The sequence below is a fragment of the Giraffa tippelskirchi genome, chromosome 3 (genome assembly GCF_054371585.1).
Source record: "Giraffa tippelskirchi isolate mGirTip1 chromosome 3, T2T-mGirTip1v1.2.pri, whole genome shotgun sequence".
In the NCBI taxonomy this organism is placed as follows: Eukaryota; Metazoa; Chordata; class Mammalia; order Artiodactyla; family Giraffidae; genus Giraffa; species Giraffa tippelskirchi.
Genome location: NC_137277.1, coordinates 63,011,994 through 63,036,997, shown reverse-complemented (window position 1 = coordinate 63,036,997; position 25,004 = coordinate 63,011,994). Strand labels below are relative to the sequence as shown.

The 25,004-nt window shown below is 39.2% G+C and overlaps 1 pseudogene; it reads right to left on the bottom strand.

Annotated features, from left to right (window-relative positions):
• LOC145540430 (elongation factor-like GTPase 1) overlaps positions 1-25,004 on the bottom strand; it is a 63,517-nt pseudogene that overhangs the window by 32,948 nt on the left and 5,565 nt on the right.

Below are 25,004 nucleotides of genomic sequence, written 5' to 3'. Positions count from 1 at the left end.
TAAACAGAGCAGAGAGAAGAGAGGGCAGCAAGGTCTGATTTGAAGAACTCATGGTGTGAACTAGTATTTACTGAGAATAAATTCACTTGCAAGAGAACAGAGCTCTACTAGTCAAGGAACGTCTGTGGGTGCTGATTTATTGAGGCTGTAGTGGAGCTAACTGTGGATGACAGTTCTGAGGGGATGGCAGTGACCAACAGTAGAGGTGAAGGTGACCAGAGGTGAGAATGCAGACTGGAGATTCAAAGAGCAGACTAGGGAGGTGAGGTTGGAGAAGAAAGGAAAGAGGTGACAACACAAAACCACCCATGCTCAGGATTCCTAGTTGAATGTCCATGCCCTGGCCTCTGTGGAGCTGGCTGCAGGGGTGGGCTGTGGGAGAGACAGAGAGAGGGCTGAGGAACTGGCTGCAGCTGGTGCTACCAGTAACCACAGCGCCAGGGAGCTGAGATAATGGGAACTAAGGGAGCAAGGAGTGCAGTTTCTGTCTGAACATCACATCCTGTTACTACAAGAAACTGGTTCTTAAGAGGGAAGCCAAAGCAGCAGACTCAGGGATTTGCGGGGGAGAGGAACTACCTGAAAACCTCCTAGCAGGATCTCACTTAACAGGCACTTAAGCATTCAGTAAGAATTTCTGATAGAGTACTGGAGAAGACGATGGTTGAGAATGGTCAGAGCAAAGGCCCAGAATCTAAAAAGGGCAGGCAGGCTGGAAGGCTGCTGCCAAGATCTAGCAGTGATTAACAAGCTGCACAGATGATGGAGGCCAGATCCCACTGGTCAAGTGGACACCCATAGGCTGTCCAGCTGGACAGATGTGGATTCACATACTCTTCTGGCCTCCTTCTAGCTATGTGATCTTGAGCACACTCAGTTCAGTTCAGTTGTCCAGTCACATCTGTCTCTTTGCAACCCCATGGACTGCAGCACGCCAGGCCTCCCTGTCCATCACCAACTCCCGGAGTTTACCCAAACTCATGCCCGTCAAGTTGGTGATGCCATCCAACCATCTCATCCTCTGTCGTCCCCTTTTCATCCTGCCTTCGATCTTTCCCAGTCTCAGGATCTTTTCAAATGAGTCAGCTCTTTGCATCAGGTGGCCAAAATATTGGAGTTTCAGCTTCAGCATCTGTCCTTCTAATGAATATTCAGGACTGATCTCCTTTAGGATGGACTGGTTGGATCTCCTGGAAGTCCAAGGGACTCTCAAGAGTCTTCTCCAACACCACAGTTCAAAAGCATCAATTCTTTGATGCTCAGCTTTCTTTATAGTCCAACTCTCACACCCATACATGACTACTGGAAAATCCATTACTACTTCATCTTTTTAAGGCCTCTTAACTTCCCCAGATTAGACCAAAACAGTAAATACTTGCACTGCAGAACTAATGTTCGATTTAAACAGCATAATCAACAGTGAGGCAGGAATAGTATAAGCTTGATAAACTGGAGCCAATTATTAATGCTATTACCATTATTATTTAGAACCTAAAAAAGCAAGATTTGAGATGCTGCCTGAGGTATCAGGCCCTTCTTAAGAAGTACTATCAATTTATATTCTTTCTCTCAGGTTATTTGAAAGATTCCCACACAGAAAGCTCCCAGGATAGATGTGGACAGTAAAGAAGAGGAGCCTTCAAGCTCCTGGGTAGAGTGAATATTTTCACTCCAGACACCTAGATCCTGAAGGCAGAATGGCAAGTGGACCGGCCGAGTTAGACACTGGGACAGCAGAAGCAGCTAGGAGGCTAGTGCCATGATTCCCACAAGGAACAACTGGGATCTAATCACTTACACTAGTGGGGGAGGAGGACCTGTACCAGTTCATATGACGTAGAAGAGATTCTCCAAGACTTCAGAAACTTGAGAAAGGATCAGTCTCCCACAGCTGAACTCCACCCCTCTCTCTCCACACACACACAGTATACACAAAGATCGGCAGGGGTACTCACACATTCAAAAATCTCTATTGAAGCAGACAGACAGGCTGAGATTAGAACTTGTCTGACGTTCAATTGTAACTGTGGCTACCACTACTCTAACTACTTTTCTTCAAATTTATGTGAATTCAGGGACTTCTCTGTTGGTGCAGTGGTTGAGAGTTCACCTTCCAGTGCAGGGAATACAGGTTCGATCCCTGGTTGGGGAACTAAGATCCCACAGACCATGGCACATTTAAACCCGTCTGCTGCAACTAGAGAAGTCCACATCCTACAAAAAAGACCTGATGCAGCAAAAAAAAACAAAAAAACAAAAAAAACCACTTTTTCTTTTAACATGAATTTGAATTAACAGTCCCAGAGCTGATTTCAGCAACTGTTTCCTCCAGAGGGATTACAAAAAGATCAAGTATTCAGTGAAATTTAGGTTCCCACAGGGGCTGCTCCACATGAGTTCCGGGCTGAGGACAGAATTGCACCTTCCCCACCGCACACCCTCCCTGCACCCCATCAAGCCTGCCCCACCTTCCTGGCCCAGCCTGGCTTCCCTGTGATCCTTACCTTGGCTTATTCTGAGGCAAAGCCTTAGCATCAACTGCAAACATTTTGGAAACAAAGATAATAACTAGAGCAGGATCTTCACTTCTGCATTTCATAAAAGCTAAACAGACAGGAAGGAAAAATGTTACTTTAATAAGCCAGGCTTTTCTGAAAACAAGAAGTTTAGAACATGGAATCATCTAAATACATAAGCAACCAATAATCTTTTAAAACTATAAGAAAAATTCCATTTATAAAAGAATAAGATTGCTAGAAAAATAGTAGAGTGAGAGCAAGAGAACTGGCAGAAAGGAGAAAAGAAAAGCAAAACTGACAGGGTGGGAGAAGAGCTGGAGGAGCTCCAGGTAGGAAATGAGCTTAACCACCCACCAGAAGCCCTCATAACTATTTCCAGTGGAGAAGGGATAGAATTGAGGAATCTTACCAAAGGACAATAGTCAACAAGGTAGCTTATTAATAAAATACATAATCAGTAGTTTTTCCAAACCCTCAGAAAAGTTAGAAAATAAAACAGACAAAAATATCATGATAACAAAAAACCTTAGAAATGAAGATTAAAATTCAATACTAAAAAGATGTTGATTTTCCCTAAATCTATAAACCACTGGTGAGTAATTTTTTTAAATCACCCTACATCAAAATAATTTACACATAAAGAATTCAAGAGTAAAATTCAAATAAGAAAAGAAGGAAGTAAGAATTAAGTATCTATCAGAAGTCTTGCCAGGGAAAACTTTGAAAGGCTTTGAGGAACAAAGCAACGTGGCTTGACTCTGATTTTAACAGGCTCAGCCTGGCTGCAGGCAATTAAGAACAGACTCAGGGATACCAGCTGGAAAGCTATTATAATATCCAGGTGAGAGATCATGGTTGCTTGCCCCAGGAAGGCAGAAATGGAAATGTTGAAAAGTAGTTAATTCTGGATATATTTCAAAGGAAGAGTAAACAGGATTTAAAGATGGACTGGAAATAGGGGCATGAAACAAATGCGGAAAGAGCACGCTGTTGTCATGGGAAGCCTAGAGTTGGACAAGATGAGCAGGAGAGTGACTGCAGGTAGAAAACAGATAAGATCCAAATACCAAGCCTTGCCTGGGGCATCCCACAGTTAAAAAGTCAAGGGGATGGAGAAGAATCGGGTAAAAGATCAAGTTAAACAGCCAGCTCCGATGGCAAAGATGTGGCTTGGTTTCTTAGCCTCAAGAGGCTACTAGAAGTTCAGTCTGGAGATTCCTTATGAAAAGTTCCAGCAAAAGAGATTTAAAAGAGCCTACATGGTGAACTTCTATTCATGCTGAACCTATAAAAACAATCGGGCCAAGTTTAATGAAACTAAACTTATTCTGCAAACAAATGAGTCTTAATTTGGCTATCTTGGGTAGAAATGAGAGTGACTTTAGAGAAAAAAAAAATTATGTTTCAACAGAAACTATAACACACACTTGGGAATATTAGATTCTAGTTCTGTTACCATCTTTGAGGTTGTGTTTTACTATCTGTAAACTAGGCTGGATCCTGAATTCTCCTGGTTTCCTCAAATATTAGGCTATAACTCTACAAACTAACATTTTCACTTTTTCCTCCCACTTTTGATGTGGAAGCACCAAGAACCAAAGTTGCTCCTTTCCTGAAGCCCTGCAACTTGAGATAAATTTAAGAGAGACTACCACACAATAGCCCATTTTGGGGCAATATTCTGGCCCACTGCTGTTCATGCCACTCAGGAAGTTTACCTGAACATTGGAGGACATCATCAAAGACATTTCAAATTGCAAATGATACTTGACTCTAACATCTAGAAATCTGGACTGGTTGCTCCCTAGGTTCAGAAGCTGGTTTATAATTTGCTCCAACCATGAACCTTTTTGTCTTCACAGAAATGCCTCTTAGAAATACCTGATTGCTTGTACCTTAGAAGCCTAACTTTGAGAGCCCACCTGCATCACCACTTGCAGAAATGGATTTAAAGATGTCGAGTTAAACCTACTGTCAGGACTAAGAGACTGGCTTAATGAGACACAGTCTACCAACTTGGCTTCTGGACTGTGAAACTCCATGAAGAAGGTTCATAGGCAGAACTGCAGAAGAGCAAACTTCACCACTCCACAAAGTGTTTCTTTAGTGGAGGGTTGTTGTGGTCCTTTAATAGACCGGAACTTGGGGGTACAGAGTCGACCGATAAGAAAGTGAAAGAAGGAAGAAAAGAAGCTGAGCTGCATGAAGGGGACAGAGGAGAGAGAGGGATGGAGAGAAACAGAGAGAGAGTGAGAGACACGGGGACCAGTGCTCTGATGGAACAAAGGCATTTATTTAACATATTGTGGGCATATATATACTCTCCTACAAAATAGCCCTTTTTAGCAGAGACAGGGATCAAAAATCTAACAAGTCATCCAGAAAGCCAGAGGCTAGAATCATTCTCAATAGAGGGGGTTGTAAAAGTTACTTTACATATCAGAAGGGAAGAGAGTTGTAAATGGCTGCTATTCACCGTATGGAATTTCCATACAAATGAGATACATGAATTTCTATTATTCCCTAAAGCTGGCTTGCCAGCTCTGTGGCACCTGTATTCAGGTGCTGTTAAGGAACATAGAATTCATGCAAGACTGAAAACAGCACACAGGAAGCCTCCTGTTAAGTGTATCCTGACAGAGGGTTAATTAAGGCTGATTGTTTTTAAGGAGCAGAGAACTTAGGAAGCTGTTCTTTTTCTGTCCCCTTAGTTGTCTAAAGAATTGAGATAAACGGCCTGTTCCTGGAATACAATTATCACCAGAAATATCTGCAAAGAGAAGGGGCTGGTGTGGTGGGGAAATCTGGCAGGGCCCAGTGATCAGAGCCCACTCTGTGGTCCAGCAAACATTCTTTGTAACCAGACTTTCACTTTTTCATTTTCCACGGCAAATGCCTTTCTCCTCTTTGAAGTTATAAACCACTGACAGTATTTAAGGTGAGGGTTTCAGACATTTTAGCAAGTTATTCTGTTTTCCCAGGTCTCTCCCTTGTACATATGTTATTAACTTCTGTTTTTCTCCTGTTTTAATAAAAAAAATGGGGGTGGGGGTGGGATAAATAGCCAGAGAGATAGGGAGACAAGGAGAAACAGGTGGAAGCCCAGAAGTCAAAGAAGAAAGAGTCTCAAGGAGGAAGGAGGGTTGACTGTGTCAAATGGTGGTGACAGATCTAGTCAGGAGGACTGGGAACTGGCTGAGAGATTTAACAAAGGAGAGTCAACCATGGGTCTGAGAACAGCAGTGATCTGAGGGCAGGGGCTGCAAATCCAACAGAATGGGAGAAAAAGAGCAGGACAGAGTGGTGAGCACAGATGAATTTCATGGAGCCATATGAAGCTGGGAACAAATAAGGCTCCCTCTCATAAGGTGAGCCTGTGCGAGGCTTCAAGAGGGAACACAGACCCTGGAGTCACTGTTCCACAGGTCCTGGAGACACAGTCACCTCAGGAACGCATTCCTGGCTACCTGAGAGGATGGAACAGAGCATAATGATAAGATTATGAACTGTGATATGGGCAAAAGGGAGAGGTCTCAGGTCTCCTCACTCCACTGGCAGAGCAAAATGGCTCTGGTGAAACTGAAATGTTAGAAAACAAAAAGCAACTGGAGAAATGTTTGTGAAATTGTTTACCAGGGGAGTTGGCCATTTGGCCATTTAGCAAGCTAGCATTTAGCAAGTTGGTCTAGAGTAGTCTTGACTTAGGATGACCAAAAATACATTGACTGGTGTGTTCGTCTTTACCTCACCTGTTTTCAGGGTCTAGGTTTCTGGTGGGAGAGAATCACAAGTCTGTGATCCTGCACACATCAGTTTCTCCACTCTCTCAGCTGTAATGTCAAGGGGACTAGGAAGCTTCTAACACACCATAGCTGAAGTCTGCTGTTAAGGACTCAAAAGCCTGAGCAAGTGCTCTTCACTGTGGCAGAGACACTGTGCACAAAATACTGAAGTAACAACATATGTCTATACTATGTCTGGGCTGTAAGGCAATACTCTGTAAGTCACATCTCAAAATGTGGATACAATCTCAGGGAGTTCATGGACACTCTAGAGCCCAGAAAGGATACTCATGGTGGATACTCTAACACTGACATCCTATGGAACAAATGAGGAAGGAAAACAGAGCTTAGGAGTTCAGCTACCTGTGACCAAGTCCTTAAAATCTTTCATACAGTTTCAGTCTCTATCAACTGGCATAAAACCATCAGCCACTAGCTGCGATACAAGCAGGTCCTCCAACAGAGCGAGGTCACCATACGGGTCTGTGTTTATTACAGCTCTGTGGTCCACTGTTGGCCCACTCCCCAGACACTTCACCCTCAGCCCACCCCATGGGTACTGCTAAGTACACACAGATCAATGACAAGAAGGTATTAACAGTCTAAATTCCTCTATAAAATTACTTTGGTTGGGGCTACCCTGGAGGTCCAATGGTTAAGACTTCACCTTCCAATGCAATGGGTGTGGGTTTGACCCCTGGTCAGGGAGCTAAGATCCCACATGCCTCTCAGCAAAGAACCAAAATGTAAAACAGAACAAAAGCAATGCTGTAAAAAATTCAATAAAGATGCTAAAATTGGTCCATATAACAAAAGTCTTTAAAAAAAAAAAAACAAAGAAGATAGTCTAAATTCACCTACAAAATGACTTTAGTTAAGGTAAGCTGCTTAAAATCAAGTCCTTTTGGAATCACTAATTTGAGAGAAGTATCAACAAGGTAAAGAAAATATGGGTTAAAATGAACCAGTGATCCTAACACAAACATCTGAAGTATCCACTTCTATGTAAATCTTAGTCTAAGGGTTTTGATTTTATGGATTAAGAAACAAAAATTTAAAATGTTTTTAAGAACATTCAGATTGGTATTAATCTTAATTAATATTAATATATTCATTCTAAAGTATTTAATACAGTTTCATGGTAAAACATTAAGTAACCCCAGAAAAAATTTACTCTGAATTGGCATGCGTTATTTTCAGAGGACCTCCTGATGGTTATTACACACTGTTTTTTCTTGTTCTGTCAAATCTATGATTTCATCAACAACCATTAATATAAAGGATACCAAGAACAGCTTGAGATATGGGCAGCCACTGACTGCAGATAGCATTGATCTGAACTCTAGGATCTGAATGCTGTGCCTCTAGGGCTCTGATTTTTAATCCTAAAGAAGTCACTATTTTATCAGTTTTTTCTTTGTCCCTACAGTAAACAAGAGATGGGTGGATGGGAGGTGAGGAGAGAGAAAGATCACATAAAGATACAAAGGGGCAGTGAGGAAGAGAAACACAACATTACATGACACATTTATTCCTAATGCACTACTTGACTACAAAAAAAACAAAAATGCTGGAGGGGGGCTCCGGCCATAGTATTAAACTGCTCAACCTCTACTTTTCACTTCCAAATGAACTTCTCTTGAAAATGTCCCATGAAGCACCATTCCACAATCATCTTAAACATGCTATGTCAACTGGTAAAGCAATTTTATAAATAAATACTGAAACCAAAAATCATTATTCCACCGCTGGAACAACTTGGAAATTTACTAAAGCAAATTTTCTTTTCCACTTGTATCTGACAAAGTTTTTTCCCTAAGTGACCCCATGAGTGATCCTCAATATCAAGCAGCTTTTCTACTACATTTACTATTTTACTTTAAACTGAGTTTGTAAAAATCAAAATCTGATGTTTCTTCCCATCCTTTTATCTCTTTGCCTCAGCACTGTATAAAATATTTCTGTACATACTCCTTTAAATGGTTTCCAAGCTCGGTAATCAAAGCCTCTGTAAAGGCTTTCTTCACTTTCCCAGTCTACCTAGCTTTTGGAAGGGTAACTCATCAAACTGCAAATTACACTGCCCAGAGATAAACAATTTATAACAGTCTTACTTTTTCAAGACAGCATCATACAAACTCCATATATTTTCCAGGATCAACTGTACAAATAAAAGTTTCTTTCATTTTGCCTGTAAAAAAAAAAAAAAAGGATGTATGGGTTTAAAATTTCTGAATATTTCATCATTATCTAATGTATTCATTCTTGATGTGCTTTATTATCGATGCTTCATTTCTACTAGAAAATACTTACTCAATAACAAAGTGGAGGAAAGTAGCTGTATGACTGCTTTAAACAGCCAATAATCCACAGTCAGTTACAACTCACTCTTTTCTTTCCAAACCGTGGACACCACACACGAAACCACTCAGGGTGCGGGCCGCGGGGTGGGGGGGGGGGCGGAGGTGGATACATCACTGCAGCTGCCCTCCCATTGCCATCAAAAGAACACATGGTACCCAAGCTGAGAGCTAAAACTCCACTCTAAAATGTCCATGGACTTCGTTCTAAAGGATGTTCTTAAAATATGAACACTGTTCAACTTCAAGGAAGAAGATATTGAAAAAAAAAAACAAAACCCCTACTATTTCTCTTATCAAACTTTACAAAATCACAGCATTAGCACTTTGAGATGGATACTCTCATAGGTATAAGAGATGGAATATAAACTGAAACCCTCTTTCTCAAGAGCTACTGGCAAGGTATTGGGAAATTAAGTCATTACTTTTGAATGACTGGTTAAAAAAAATTGTAAAGGCCTAAAAATGTATGCATCAAGATGCCTATTGCAGCTTTACCTAAAATATCAAAATATTTGAGAAACAGAAATAAAAACTATGTTCAATCTTAGGAGAATGATTACATGAATGATCATGATGTAACAGGGTGTTTATTACATGACAGGAATTGCTCTTAAGACTTTTCTTGGATATTTCATATAATTATCATAATCATTCCATGAGATAAATATTACTATCTTCAATTGGCAAAGGAAAGAAACAGACAAATGTCACAGAACTAGAAAGCAGTGGAGCTGAGACTCAGAGAATCAGATTCTCAAACTATGCTCTTTGCTACTTCACTCCACTGGCTCCTTTTTAAATTTATTTTTTATTTATTTATTTTTTAAGTTTTTACAACGTTGTGTTAATGCTACTTTCTCCATTCGTCCCCTCTCCCCCTCCCTGTGTCCATAAGTCCATTCTCTACATCTGTGTCTCCATTCCTTCCTTGCAAATAGATTAATCAATACCATTTTTCTAGATTCCATATATATGCATTAATATACTATATTTTTCTCTTTCTTACTTCACTCTGTACTAATAGGCTCTAGGTTCATAAACTTCACTAGAACTGACTCAAATTTGTTCTTTTTTATGACTAATATTCCATTGTATAAATGTACCACATCTTTATCCATTCCTCTGTTAATGGACTTCTAGGTTGCTTCCACGCCCTGGCTATTGTAAATAGTGCTGCTGTGAACACTGGGGTATCTGTGTCTTTTTCATTTATGGTTTTCTCAGGGTATATGCCCAGGAGTGGGGTTGCTGGGTCATATGATAGATCTGTTCCTAGTTTTTTAAGGAATTTACACACTGTACTGTTTATAAAGAACTTTCAATGACAAGGGAAGATGGTCACAATAGGATGTCAAGCGGAAAAGCGGCTACATTGTATAACAGCATAATCTCAATTGAGGGATATATGTTATCTAAACAGAAAGAATGAAAGACATGAAAACCATATCATCAGCAGTGTTGGCCTCTGGTACTTTTTTTTTCTTTCCTGTAGCTTTATACTAAGGAATATCTTCTAAAAGGAATACACACGCTCTTCAATGAGAATACATTTATAAAATCCCTAATTTTACATGAAAAAAAAGTCTTCAAGAAAAGCATCCTTCCTTTGAGGCTAGGTGACTCAGCAGCCCTACAAGACCTCCGTCAACAGAATGAAGTGCTCCAGGGAGCACGTGCCTCACCCATCAGCAATGCATGGTGACTGGTGTTCAACGAGGAGGCCTCGGCTGAGGCTAGGAATACAAGCCACACAGTGACTGTAAGGCAGCATTTAACAGAAGGCTTCCCGTATGCTGTTTTCGGCCTTGCATAAATCCTTTTTTCCTCATTAGCACCTGAATGCAAGCACTAGAGGAACCCGCACGCAGTTCCTGGAATAACAGGAATTTATGCATCTCATTTGTATGGAAAGTAGCCTTTCCATACAGTGAAAAGTAGTGATTTACAACTCTCTTCCTTTCTGTTATGGAAAGTAACTTTTACAATCCCTTCTCTTGAAAATGATTCTAGCCTCAAGCTTCCTGAATAACTTGTACGATTTTTTTTTTTTATCCCCATCTCTGCTAAAAAGGGCTATCTTGTAAGAGAGTATATATATGCCCACAATATGTTGAATAAACACCTTTGTTCCATCAGAACACTGATCCCCATGTCTTTCTTCATTTCTCTCTCTCTCTCTCTCTGCTCCCTTCAGGCTGCTCAGCCTCTTTTCTTCCTCTTTCACTTTCTTATCGGTCAACTCTGTATCCCCAAGTTCTGGTCCATTAAAGGACCACAACAATTGGTGCACCAGAACAGGGACTTGGAATATGTGGCAGTTTTGGGCAGAATAACCTCAGAAGCTTATTGAAGCTGGTAAATACTAAAGACATGGGTATAATGGCGGGAAAACCCAATCACCTTTTTACTTTACTTTATCACTTATTTTTACTTTATCACTTATTTAAAGCTCAGGGATTTTTAGTTTTGCACCAGAAAATAGAGGCTGTCCTTCAAACAGTGGTTGAATGTAACCCTTGGTTCCCTGAGGAAAGTGATATTGATTTAGAAACTTGGCACTAGGTCAAAAAGAATGTTAAACAAGCTGCCAGAAAGGAAAAAAAACATTCCTACAAATTTCTGGCCTTTATGGGCTCCTACTGAAACTATGATTCTGTCACTTCAAGGTAATCCTAGCCCTCCTGATATTCAAAAACAGGCAGAACACTTATTACATAAATATAAACTAAATGATAAAACCTTACAAAAGGCCCAGTTGGAAAATAATATATTTTCAAACCCTCCCCAGGTTGTTCCAAGCACTCCCCATCTGCCAGCAGACACAAATCTAAAAGCCTCTCCTTTGCTAAAACCTAATGATTCTGGCAACGACTCCTCTAGGACACCTTTTGACATTAAAATTAACACCTTTCTAAATAACAATGATGAGTTTTTACCACATACTCTTAATTGTAAAAATTTGCTACCTGCCCACTCTCCTTCGGGACAGAGGCTTTCTAAATTGATGGCTTTACAATCACAGGTCTCTGAAGCTGATGGTTTTTCCATTTTTCCAGTTTTAAGAAATCCTGACGCTCAAGGGTGTAACATCTCAATATAAGGCTATTAACTTTTATTATATGCAACAAATAAAAAAGGCTATAACTATGTACGGCCCACATTCTCAAATACAGTGCCCTCCTTTGTTGCATGAACAAGTAACAGTGGCCCTTAAGGCTTGGGAGTGCATTACTCCTCAAAGGGAGCCTACAGGTAGCTACACTAAAATATTCCAAGGACCTAATGAAACGTATGCTGATTTTTTAGCTAGATTACAAACTGCCATTTCCCGTACTGTAATAGGAGAAGAAGCTAAAAGACAACTAGAAAAACTATTTGCTTATGAGAATGCAAATCAGGAATGCCAAAAGGCCATAGTTCCTATTCAGGAGGCAGAGACTATTATAGATTATTTGAAGGCTTGTTGCAATCTAGGATTAGAAACTCAAAAGATGCAAATGCTAGCTGAAACAATGGTTGCTGTGCTTAAAAAGAGAAATGAAGGATGTTTTACATTTGGAGATAAAAGCCATTTGAAAAGGGATTGCCTTAAGAGGGCTAATACAAAACCTCCCAAAATCTGCCCTTGCTGCCTTAGAGGAATGCATTGGGCCAAAGACTGTAAATCTAAATTTGACATTAAAGGGAAACCTATTCTGAAAAACTCCAAGCAGGGGACCCCCCAGGTCGCCTCCAACAATAAACAGGGACAAATTCCATCTTTTCCCTCATACCCTCAAACAGTCCCCTCTCAAATACCTACCAGACTGTTTGAAGCCCTGCCCCCACAAACTTTTGGTCTTTTACTTGGCCCCTCTAGTTTGACTTCTAAAGGAATTACTGTTCACCCTAGAGTAATTGATTCAGATTATAGAAGAGAAATTCAAATTGTGATGTCATCCCAGATTTTATGGCAATTCAAAAAGGAAGACAAAATTGCTCAATTACTTCTTTTACTTTACATTTCTATTAACTCCTCTACAGATGTACAGATGGGTGGATTCGGCAGGACGGATCAAAAACAATCCTCTTGGGCTTCATTAATATCTGAATTTGCCCAACCAAATATAAATATCAAAATTAATGGTAAAAAATTTTCTCGTCTCAATAGTGGATCTGATATTACTATCATTTCCAAACATTTATGGCCCAAATCTTGGCCTTTACAAAAAATTTATTGCCAAATTGCAGGAATTTCTCAAACTAAAGTACAGGAGGTTCATCAAAGTACTCAAATATATCCATGTGAGAGACCAGAAGGCCAACCTGCAACACTAAAACCTTATGTGATAGATGCCCCCCTTTATTTAATAGGGAGAGACTTACTTATGCAATGGCAGACTCAAATTCACATTCCACATTTTTCCTAGGGGCCACTGCTCATTTAACAAACAATGCATTTATTAAAATAACTTGGAAAAATGACGAGCCTATTTGGACAGAGCAGTGGCCCCTCATGAAAAAGAAATTACAGGCAGCTAAAGAACTTATATATACACAACTAGAATTAAAACATATTGAGGAATCTTGTTCTCCTTGGAACTCTATTTTCGTTATAAAAAAGAAATCTAACATGGCATCTCCTAACAGACCTTAGAAAAGTTAATGCATCTATGAAACCTATCGGTGCATTACAAGACAGGAATGAAAATTGGCACATTATTATTATTGATTTACAGGACTGCTTTTTTAATATACCTCTACTCCCTTTAGATCGAGAGAGATTCACATTCTCCCTCCCTTATCCTAATCATATCGGACCTCATAAACGGTACCAATGGACTGTACTGCCACAAGGGATGATGAATTCTCCCACCATGTGTCAGTACTATGTAGCTTAAAGCCCTTGAGCCTGTGAGAAAACAATTTCCTAACTTTCTTGTTGTTCACTATATGGATGACATTGTTTTTGGCTCCATCTGTCTTAGAAACACAACACATGTTTGACATAGCTCAATTATGCTTAAAAAACTCTGGATTAATTATTGCCCCTGACAAAATTCAAACATCTACACCTTACCATTACTTGGGGTTTGTTGTTAATCGACTACAGATTACTCCTCAGCTAACCTAAATCCATACTGATAAACTATCAACCTTAAATGATTTTCAAAAGCTCTTAGGTGATATAAATTGGATGAGACCTTCTTTGCTGCTGCTACTGCTGCTAAGTCTCTTCAGTCATGTCCGACTCTGTGCGACCCCATAGATGGCAGCCCACCAGGCTCCCCTGTCCCTGGGATTCTCCAGACAAGAATACTGGAGTGGGTTTCCATTTCCTTTTCCAATGCATGAAAGTGAAAACTGAAAGTGAAATCACTCAGTCGTGTCCGACTCTTAGCAACCCCATGGACTGTAGCCTACCAGGCTCCTCTGTCCATGGGATTTTCCAGGCAAGAGTACTGGAGTATAGACCTTCTTTAGGCATTGCTAATTACCAACTCAATAATCTATTTAATACTTTAAAAGGGGATCCTGATTTAGATAGCCCTCGTTCACTTTCTCAAGAGGCACGAGAGGAACTCTCTTTAGTACAAAATAAATTACAACAGTTCCTTACTCGCATCAGACTAGATTTACCTCTAGATTTATTTATACTCCCCTCTCTCCATTCTCCTACAGGACTTCTTGCTCAACAAGAGCACCCAATAGAATGGATCTATACCTGTTTTAGGGGAATAAAGTCACTTACACCCTATCTTGATTTAATTGCTCTAATCATTATCAATGGTAGAAATAGGACTAAAACTCTAATTGGCTGTGATCCTCATAAAATTGTAACACCAATCAATAAATCTCAATTTGAGAATGCATTACAAACTTCTACTGATTTCCAAGTAGCTTTTCTGGAATATTTTGGAGTAATTTCATTTCATTATCTTTCTGGTAAGCTGTGGAATTTCTTCAAAAATACTGAATTTATTATTCCCCGCATTATCAGCTCACAGCCAATACCACAAGCTGAGGTCTTTTATATAGATGGGACTAAAAACGCCAAAGCCTCATTCTGGTCTCTTAAGGAATATAATCTTTTATACTAAATTTCATTCTGCTCAACAAAATGAATTGTATGCTCTTACTCAAGTCATTTGCCTGCATCCTTACCCCACTAATATAGTCTCTGATTCCTTATATTCAGTTTTTGTATTAAAAAATATAGAAACCTCCACCATAAACTCCAATCAACCTGTTATTCAACAACTTTTTTTCAAACTGCAATCCTTAATCAGAAACCACACCTATCCCATTTATATTACCCATATTCGAGCACACTCCTGTCTTCCCGGCCCTATGACTTATGGTAATGTACAAGCTGACAAACTCTTTCTTTTGCTACTCCAGAGGAACAGCATGTTCTCTTACATAACAATGCTGGCTCCCTACACCAGCTATGGAAAATCCCATACCACCAGGCTAAAGAAATTATTAATAAATGCTCCACTTGCAGACCCTTACATCTTCGACCCATCGCACAAGGAATTAATCCTTGTGGTTTGCAACGTAATGAATTATGGCAAATGGATGTCACCCATTGCCCTGAACTTTCTCCTTCTTCTTTCTTACATGTCTGTATCGATATCAATTCTTCTTTTATTTGGGCCACACCTCTTCACAGTGAACCTGCACAACACGTTATTATTCACTTACTAGCTTGTTTTGCTGTAATGGGAACTCCCAGTTCTATTAAAACAGACAATGGCCCTGCCTATATTTCTAGGCACTTTAAACAATTTTTACAATCATTCTCTATTAAACATATTACAGGTATTCCTTATAATCCACAGGCACAAGGTATAGTCAAACAAGCCCATTGCACACTAAAATTGCAAATAAAAAAATTAAAAAAGGGGGAATACACAAGAACACTACTATCGTCCTTATCTATCGTCCTTATCTAAAGCAGACTTTACTAGATGTCAACATAAGATATTTTCTAAACCTATAACTATCATTAATACAGCTTTATTTGTTTTAAATTTTTTAAACTTACCACAGGGAGATATTTTAACAAGAGCAGAAAAACATTTCGAGGAATTAAAGGACACTTCTCTTCCTCTGCCCATTTGGTACCAAGATGGGTTAACAAAACAATGGAAATCTGGGAAACTCATCTTACAGGGAAAGGGGTATGTTTATACCTCCTCAGATGGATCCAACGAACTCACATAGCTTCCTCTTTGGAAAATTCGACTCAAGGGGGCCCCCAGCCTTCAAAACAGAAATGAAACAACAAAAACCCCAGGAGGAAGAAATTCCAATATGGGCCATGGCAGCTCTAAATATCTCCAGGAAGCGCCACCCTCGGCAACATCAACTTTATAACCTCCCCACTTGGGGACAAATACAAACCCTTACTAATTGAGCTGAAAATTTGGTCTCTCAACAGGGAATGCTGCAGAATCCAGAAAACATTTTCCTAGCCATGCTTAGGTTGGTCGCCTGTGCCTCCCCCTTGCCCGAGGCAAATTAATTATTCATACCCAACCCCCTTTCTTACTACAGGTGGTAAAATGGATGAAGATCAATTGTTTCTACTAATGACTCTACACATATGCCTTCTCCCTAGAGCATTAAAGGGCCCTCACACCCTGAAGCAGAAGAAAAAACTAATTAATATTTCTCTAGGTTATGAAGTCCTTCCTTTGTGCATGGGACCAACAGAATTCCGACAAACTTGGGCTTTTACCTTGCCTCCCAAAAAAGACTTTCGGACTTGGCTTGAATTGTGAACCATGGTTACACTACCAAAACCTTAGGGAAAGAATTCATTACCATGACAAAGGACTTCTTCCCCACTTCGCCTTCAAATCAATAAACAGATTGGGCCTAAACTACAAGACACCTGGAAACCTGTTGTGAACACCGAAAAACTTGAAACTTAGAACGGACATTTTACAAAGACCAGCCGTGGTTTTAATAACTATTCCTTTTGCTATAATCAATTCTATTTTTTATAGGCCTGTGCTCCACTTCCTTTTGTTATAAGAAACCTACATACTCATAAGACTTTACATTCTGTAACTTGTATTAATTGCTAACTATATACTTGTTAAAAAATGATTCTCTTTTGATTGTGATTGGGATTCTACTCAATATTGTGTTACTCCTGTTCAATCTAATCATAGTACCTACAACTGGGAACAAATCAAAATTCATTTATGAAACATACATAATAATGCCTCGCTGTATGTACAAAAAGCACTCCTTGTTACCTTTTTTTAAAACATCTGCCTTCCTCCACTAATCTAAAGACTTTAGGTGAGCAACTAGCAGTTTAATTATCTGGGCTAAACCCACAAGGTTGATTTCAAAATATTATTCATAGCATCGGGTCTGAAACTATAACTTTGGGGTTTGTCTTGGTGACTTTATTTGTTGTTTAAAATTGCCTCTCTATAAGACTGGTTTATACTAAACAAACTCAAATGGTCAGGACCTTTTTTACAAATGTAATAAAATAGGGGGAATTGTAAGGTAGCATTTAACAGAAGGCTTCCCATATGCTGTTTTTGGTCTTGTATAAATCCTTTGTTCCTCATTAGCATCTGAATGTAGGCACTAGAGGAACTGCACGCGGTTCCTGGAATAATAGGAATTTATGCATCTCGCTCATATGGAAAGTAGCCTTTCCATACAGTGAAAAGTAGTGATTTACAACTCTCTTCTCTACTTATGGAAAGTAACTTTTACAATCCCCTCTCTTGAAAATGATTCTAGCCTCAAGCTTCCTGAATAACTTGTAAGATTTTTTTTATCCCTATCTCTGCTAAAAAAGGCTATCTTGTAAGAGAGTATATATATGCCCACAGTATGTTGAATAAATGCCTTTGTTCCATCGGAACACTGGTACCTGTGTCTTTCTTCATTTCTCTCTCTCTCTGTCCCCTTCAGGCTGCTCAGCCTCTTTTCTTCCTTCTTTCACTTTCTTATCGGTCGACTCTGTACCCCCAAGTTCCGGTACATTAAAGGACCACAACAAGTGACGTCTACAAGAGACATCTCTTTAGGAAGGGGACACACAAATACATGATGCAAAATATGTGTCTTCAAGTTCACCGGCCCAGGATCTGGGATTTCTGCTACTCTTAAATAGGAAAAAACAACAACAACAACACACAGCCCTTTGATCCTGATAAAGAACTCTATTTAAGCCAAATATATACAGTAGAAACTCTCCCATAAACTGACTCACATAAACTGAGGCAAATTACAAGTGCGTTACAGTGCAGGTTTTCACAGGGCAAGAATGTGACCACCAATCAACAGGGACAACAGACCACATTACCTGATCCACCTTCATAATCTCCTTAGCCTTCATATTTATATAATAATCTCCCCACAATGTTTTCAAAAGAACTTCCTTTCTGATGCCAGTTTTTTGACTGTAGATTTTGGCAAAGTGCTCAATTCTGAAAGAAAAGCAAGTGTTCACGTTATTAGTAACAACAGAAATAAGTATGAGTCTAGCTAGTATTTGGGTATTTCTATGCCAGGTATTGTTCAATGTGCTCTGAATTAATTTCAACTCTCTTACAAGGTAGATACTAATTATCTCCCCCCTTTCACAGAAAAGCATAATGAAGCATGAGATATCACACAGGTAGCAAGTAAAGCTGGGATTCAAAGCCAAGCAGTCTCGCCTGTGTTTCCATCCAACTTTCCCTACATTCATATGAATGAGAATTCATGCTATCAATCCCTTTCTTAATTCTTCAAGTGTAAAACAAGAGGAACACTGGCCAAGGAAACAGGCTCCAGCTGTCCACTGCAACTGTGCCAACAATAAACTCTGTTTTAGCCCTTCACTGTAAGTTCCTATTGCTCATGAAGTAAATAAACCCTACAGCCAGAACCTGCCAAAAAAGGCTTTGTAGCACCCGAGATTAAACAGGAAATACAGATACACTTACTTAGCTCTCTCAAGCCCTTAGAGAAACCAGTTAGCAGCAGGTCTGCTCGACTGCGAACCCCAGCCAAATGAGAGCAGTCACCGGACAAATAAGGATGCTGTATATTACACCATCTGCAGTGTCTGCATAAAGGCCCTCCCCCCAAAAAATACTTTTTGCAGGGAACAGTATGTTCCTACACAATCTAAGCTTTGAGTTCAACTCTCAAAGTACCAGCAACTTACAAGACACCTGCTGTATTTTCCAAAGCATCCAGGGGTTAACTACAACCAAGTCCAATTGGCTGACATTCTCTTATGATAATGAAAGCTTGGTGGGAGCAATAAGAAGCTGGAGGAGTGGAGGTTGATAATTATGGTTGGAACCAGAAATATGAAGAGCACCAGGCAGCAACTTAGAAGCAAAAAGATACACTACAGAAACTACTGAAGATAAAAACCCAGTGCCCCCTCTCACAGGGGAGAAAAATACCCAGTCAGGAAGCAAAATTCATATCACATGGTTGTAAGCCATCAACGTTCTGAAAGAGCTTGCCTCAAGGGTCCATCACATGCAAAGTAATTCACTATTTAAAGCTTTATTTCCCATTTGATCCAAAAGATATTAATAGAGGTCTTAAAATTTTTTTCTAAAAGTTTAGTTTCTATTATATTACATTATTTATAACTTTTATATGTCTACTTTTATATATTTTATATTTAATTATATAAGTTTATAGTGATATTAAAATATAAACTATATTATTATGCTATATGTAAATAAGTTTATACATTTACATGTTAGACTGTTTCATACAAAGCTTTTTATATAAGATTATAAATAAATCTGTATACACATGTATATAACAGGGCTTCCCTGGTGGCTAAGGTGGTAAAGAATCTGCCTGCAATGCAGGAGACACAGGTTCGATCCTTGGGTTGGGAAGATTCTCTGGAGAAGGGAATGGCAACCCACTCCACTATCCTTGCCTGGAGAATCCCTTGGACAGAGGAGCCTGGCGGGCTACAGTCCATGGGGTCTCAAAGAGTAGGACACGAATGTACAACTCATGTATATAACAATACATAATTTATATATAATTTATTTATGTATGCTGTCGCTTGCTCACTCATGAATTTTTTTTCTAATGAAATTTCCTTCTTTTAAAAAAACAGTATCTCCTCAACAGGGGGTACAAATACTTACTGTCATTTACTGTTCTGATCAGGCACATTCTATTCATGCTTCTAGGATTTTTTTTTTTAACGTTGATTTGTGCTTCTCAGACTGTTATATTTTCTGTTATCCTTTACAACATGTCAGATATATGTCCTATTTTTAACTCAAAAAGTGGTAAACAAACACTTTCGCAAACACTAAAACTGCTATAGAATCATAAATTAAAGTAAGACACTTACGCATCTGCTTATAGGTCACTGTCTTCCACCCTTTTCTAGTCTGTCATTTCTATACACATACCTACACATACAGACACCTATAAATCTTTGAAAATCTTGTTCTTCATCCTTTACTTTCTTTTTGATTCCCTGGTTACCACAAAAGTTGCTTATAAACATCAAACCTTTCTCCACTATTGCTCGGTGCTTTTATTTCTTTATCTGTCATTAGTTATAATGACAGCTTCTAGCAGGACTTCTGCATTCTTGAGTTCTATTTTAATTCACTTCCTCTACTGAGTAACTTCAAACAGGATTCTCAAAAAGATCCACAGAACATGTTTTCCAGGACTTTACTGACCCATCAATCTTTGGCCAATCCTCCTAAATAAGGGTGTGGCCACATATGAAATTACTGGGCCACATGTGCTTTTGAATATGAGGTACCCAACGGGCTAATAGTAATTGCAGGATTCTAAGATGCTGCGGCATGAAGAACTACTAGGAAGAGCTTTTCATCGTCTACTCTTTGCTGTCCCTATTGAATAGAGTTGGGCCTCAGCTCTGTTTACCTTAACCAGAAACTATTAACAGATTGTTGCTGCCACCTACCCAAGCCACTGTGTTGCTGCTTTTTCAGAGCAGATTCTCCTGGAGTAACAACTATTAACAGGACAAATTCAGGCCATACGGCCACTAGTCACACTTCTTAATCCTGTCCCACTAAGTGAGAGTTCATAGAAACATTTTCTAAATTCTGAAACGTGCTCATTTCTCACATTTTGTGACACATGGAGTTCCCTATTCACTGACATTTTAGAGGAAAATTGGAAAGAAAGAGTCTCCAGTGCTTTCATTTCCAACACCCTTTTCCCATATGTTAACATGTCAACTAGCTGAGAACAGGCACTAGCAGATCTCCAAAGATGACACTGTCTAATACAGGGCAATTGATCTATTGACTGAAAGTAAGTTAAAAACGTCCAAAGTTGTGAGGGATACTGAAGTTCCCCTGATTTCATTCATTCAAGAATTTCCCCATTCCTTCTCCCATGATCAACTCCCCCTAATTCGTGACATTTAGACTAAAATTCACATAAAACATTCAATTATTTATGAAAATAACTACTAGAAAAGGACAAGCCCCTCACCTTGTGGCTCACTAACAAAATGCTCACAAATTAGGAAATCAATAGGTCTGACTCTCTTATATGACTGAATGAATCATTGAACTTTTTATCTCAATGAAACTCTTGGACATTATCTTAGATCTACATTATTATTTTTCAAATGAAGAAACTGAGGACCAGAAAGTTGATAAAGGCAAGTCATCAACTACATATGAAAACTACAAATTTTCAGGTTTGTTAACTTCCATTTTCACTATAATCCATTATCTGAATGTATTTAAGTCTGATATGATCTTTATAGAAAACCAAGGAATCTATAATTTATTACAAACTAACACAAAAAAGTACAGTATTATAATTTATTATGCTGCCCCAGGCAAATGTGTTCAGTCAAAATGAAGTTGAAGAGTAAGTTCCTATAAAAAGGGAGATGAAAAATAACCAAGGTTGGTTTCACCTGGTCCCTTATTCCTGGTTCTATTATCCCCACAAACTGCATGAAAGGTTAAGCCCACAACTAAAGTAAATTTCATATCCTACAAGTGTTTATCCAAGTCAAAGACATTTTTTCTCAAGGTAAAAAATCCTTTGAATTTTCTGATTCCACGAGTAAGCAATGGTTGTGGTTAGAAATGTAATCAATTACCTAACACATTCAAAACTGCTATCACTACTACTTGGCCTGAGCATGTACATATCCAGAAGGGCAATGAGAGGAAACAAGGGTCCCAATATTCCACAGTGAAGATCCCACAGAAGTACCATGGTAAGAAAGCATGAATTTCAGTGCCAGGCAGTCTTTAAACTTAACAACAGCTCTGCCACTCAGTGGCTGGGTAATGTTAAAGAAATCATCACATCATCTTCACTGCAACATTACTGAAAACAACGTAAGTGTCCATTCACAGATGAAAGGATAAAGATGACGTGGTATGCGCGTGCACGTGCGTGCACACACACACACAAATAGTATTAAGCCATAAAAAAGAATGCAAACTTGTCACATGCAAAAACATGGATAGACCTCGAGAGCATTAGGAGATATGCCAGATGGAGAAAGACAAGAACAAATACTGTGTGATCTCACTTACACATGTAGAAGCTTTAAAAAACAAAACCAAAAAAACAAGCATCTTACAGATACAGAGAACAGATTGGTGGTTGCTAGAGGCAAGGAGTAGAGGGTTGGCAAAATGTCTGAAGGGGGTCAAAAGGTACAAACTTCCAGTTATAAAATAAGTCATAGGATGCAATGTATATAGCATGGTAAATTAGTAACATTGCATTGGTGACTGAAAGTTCTTAAGAGTAAAGGTAAAAATCCTCATCACACACACACACACACACACACACAAATTTTCTAACTATGTAGTATGATGGAAATTAGACTTACTGTAGTGATTATCTATATACAAATATAAACAAATATTTACACAATATGTACAAAGATAGATTATGTTGTATACTTGAAATCAATTTAATGGTATATGTCAATTATACCTGAACAAAAACAAAGTAGGCAAAGAACATGAAAAGACATTTCACCCAAGAGGATATATATATGACAAATCAGCTCATGAAAAGGTTCAACATCAGAAGCTGTTAGGAAAATGCAAATTAAAACCACAATAGCACATCAGTATATACCTAGCAAAATGGCTAAAAAAAGAAAAAACAGAAATAGTGATGATACCAAATGAGGGTTAAGATGTGGAGAAATGGATCACCACACATTGCTGGTGGGAATACGGTACACCTACTCTGGAGCAATTTGAGTTTCTTTAAAAATCAAACATAACAACCCTAGGACTCAGCAAATGCACTTCCAGGCATTCATCCCAAAGAAATGAAAACTTATGTTCACATAAACACCTACACATGAATGCTTATAGCAGCTTTACTCACAGTAGCCCCAAACCAGAAGAAACCCAGACGTCCTTCAATGGGTAAATATTTAAACAAACTGTGGTACAACTAATACCATGGAATAGGACTAGACAATGAAAAGGAAACAACCAGTGATACATGCAACAATTTAGATTAGTCTCCAGAAAACGATGCTGAAAAAAATCCAATCTAGAAAACATTCTATGTTGTTCAAGTGCATTTCTATAACATTCTTGAAATGACAAGTTATAGAAATGCAGGACAGTTAGTTGTTAAGGAGGAGCTGGGAGTGGGACAGAAGTAGGTGTTGCTACGTTAGTGCAACAGGAAGGTGCTCTGTCGTGATGGATTATATCAATGTTAATAGCCCAGCTGTTATGTTACACTACGGTTCTGCAAAATAGTACCTTTGGAGGGACATTGGGGAAAGGAAGAAGAGAATGCTCCTGTATTCTTTCTTACGACTGACTGTACGTGAATCTACGATACCTCAAGCTAAAAAGTTTAATTAAAGCACCAGTTGTATACAGAATCCACAGAGAGATTTCATTAGAGTAAAAAACTTACCCAAAGCCCCACCTACCTATTGCACTTGTAAACACCACATTCCCCTGGTCAGGTGAGATGTACAGGTGGGAGTCATCCGTGTCCTCCAAGCTGGTGCTCCAGTCATATACCTGCTCTCCTTGTTCAGAATTCAGGTTCACCTGGGATTCAGCCTCTCTCTTTGCTCTTTCTTCTAGCACTTTAGAAGTGAAAAGAGTTCCCGTGAGTGCATTATTCTAGGAGAGATGGCAAAACGGCAGAAGGTCATTTGGATGCATGGCACGCCCATGACAGGAGACACACTGTCTAACTCTCCTTAAGTCAAGACTCCTGAGTCACAGTCTGAACTCCTATGAGGCCCATGAGGATGGAACTGATGTTTATAGCAATCATTAACTTACATGTTATCAGCCACTTATTTCAATACCCAGTAAGACTAAATTGTAAGGCTTATGGAAGGTCATTTCTTTTTTTAATGCAAACACTGATCTGTCATATCTTCAGTTTGTTTTTCAGTATGAGGGCCAGGTGTCACTAGAACTCCTGGTTTCCAAGCCCCACAATCTGAGTTTATGACTTTTGTCAACTCCCTCTCTGTTTCTCATGTCAGATGTTTGAACTGTTCACCCCTCTCTTCAGGCCCCCTTCCTGACCTCTAAGCCCCAAAGATTCTCACTCCTAGGTGACCAATCTTATTTCCTACCTCAAAGAGAAAAAGGAATCTACTGTTCAAAGATCCTGCAGGCTCCCCATCATCCAACTTGTAAGTCCATCTCTACAAACACTGCTGGTTCTCTTCCTTCCACAGCAGGGTAGAAGTATTCCACCTGTACCGTACCTGACTGTCTCTTCAGGGAACTGGATCCACTGACCGAGACCTTCTCACTGCTCTACCTTTATCATTTCCTTCCTGTAGCAAACAAACATTCTCAACGTGGCCTCATCAATGGTGCCTCACTGTCTTGAAAAAGACATTTCAAACCTCCATGCATAGCATATAGGGTTCACCAGAATCTAAACTGTATTCCCTTCTACTCCCATCTCTTATCACTACTGTACTTGATCTAGTTCTTCAATTGTAACCAATAATTTACATTTTTTGAATGAAACTTGCACTATGTTTTTTCTTTCCTTTATACAATGACTCTGTATATCTTATTTCTTCTCTGTTGAAGTAATAATTAGCCATAATTCTCCCCTGGCACACATTACCTTTCTGCCATCTCAAGACTCCTATTATAAGACCCTCCCTAACTCTCCCCTTCCTATTGACCCATTCTGGGTAAGGCAGGCCTCATTTATGTTCTCAAGTCATATTTAGGGTTTGTCTCATTGTTCCCCAAACATCTTTACGTGTTTTTCTCCCCTACCCCACCGTGAGATCTTTGAAGATAGGGACTCTGACCTGTCTGTCTTTATATTCACAATCCTTAGCATGAAGTAAACCTTTA